Source organism: Drosophila takahashii, chromosome 3R, assembly GCF_030179915.1.
Source record: "Drosophila takahashii strain IR98-3 E-12201 chromosome 3R, DtakHiC1v2, whole genome shotgun sequence".
NCBI lineage: Eukaryota > Metazoa > Arthropoda > Insecta > Diptera > Drosophilidae > Drosophila > Drosophila takahashii.
Window position 1 is genome coordinate 40512682 of NC_091681.1, and position 1782 is coordinate 40514463.

Sequence of the window (1782 nt, forward strand, 5' to 3'; positions counted from 1 at the left end):
ATTTTCTCATATTTGTTTGAATATTCCTATGGGAGCCTTAAGATATAGTGGTCCGATCCGGCTGGCTCCGACATATGTACTACATGCAATAGAAAGAAGACTTTCGGGCAAGTTTCATCGCGATAGCTTTAAAACTGAGAGACTAGTTCGCATAGAAACGGACAGACGGACATGGCTAGATAGACTCGGCTATTGGTGCTGATCAAGAATATATATACTTTACGTGGTCGGAAACGTCTCCTTCACTGCGTTGCAAACATCTGACTGAAATTTTAATACCCTCTACAAGGGTATAATTAAAGAATGCTTAGGGAATTGACTTAACACTTTTATAACCAACTGTAGGTACTCAACATAGTCATAGTAGGACACAGTGCTGCCATCACTCAGCTTGAAAACCGGACAGAAAAGCCAAAAAAACAGGGAAAGAGAGGACAAAAAAATTTAAAAAAGGACAAAAAAAAGGACAAAAGTAAATGAGCCTCCATTTTTCTGTTTTTACCAATGGGTGATATATTTACTTAACATAAATGGATTTTATATTAAATTCAATTATGTAATGTTCTATTGCGCCCGACTCACAACCTTCTTCGTTTGATCATTTTATTATCAATTTTTGTGCGTATACGTAATAATCTAAAATTATTAAAATAATAAAAGCATTTCAAGTAACTATATTGGTAATACAAAAAAATTCAATATCTGCGTCAAAACCGAATAAGAGTCGTTCAAATATGAAATTTTTTTCTGACAAAAAGGCTGAGAGTAAAAATTGAGAACTTTTTAAAGTGTTTTCCTCTTGTTTTTGCTACAGAAAAAATCGTACTATAAAGAAAGTCCATCGACTGCATTACATCTCTTTGATAATTTGTAAAAAGAAAATCTTTTTAAAGTGCCGAACTGTAAGAATAATGGTTAAAACGGCGTTTTAGCATATAAAAGCAGGTTTATACACTTTCGACTAGCAAAAAGAACACTCAAAACCTTATCTTTGAAAAAAGGACAGATTTCCGGATAGGGGATGTTTGAATTTTTTTCCGGATAAAGTCGTTAAAAAAAGGACAGATCTGTCCGGAAAGAGGACAAAATGGCAGCACTGGTAGGACATCTAAACCATAACAAGATAAATTGGAAAGACGTTGTATTCGAGATTAGATCCACAAATAATCATGTGACTAAAGTTCCCTGCTTTAGAGTCTTAGGAACTAAACAACTATCAGCAATTTTGAACAGAAAGGCTAAGCGGCAGTAAAACTTCTGGGGGTAAACCGAGACCATTAATGTGCATACCTAATTGAATTTATCAAGCTGCTTTATTGACTTCCCATATGAAATTGATTGAATTGAAACCAATTTGGACATATGCTACGAATGTTTACTTCAACCCAACTTCCCCACCTGGTGAGCAGCAGCATCACCATCGTCGCTATCAAACCGATCCCAACACATTCACCCCAGGAAACCTCAGGGTAGCCTTTTTACTTACTAATTCAACACATCCACACAGTCTGAAGGTCCTGCTTCATTAGAATAAATATTTTATATATTTTCTGGAAAAATAGCACATTGCCAAATATTGCATAGCCGTTGATGAATTACAACATACGTAGATGCTAATGAATCCAATGCATGCACTATTTAATAAACCATTCAAAATAACAAAAAATAAAATATTCTCCAAACTCAATAAACTGCAGTTCTCGCAGCCTTTTTACTCTTTAAAAAAGGGGGAAACTTCAAACGCAATCGAATTCCAAAATTTTACGAACTAAAATTACCCTA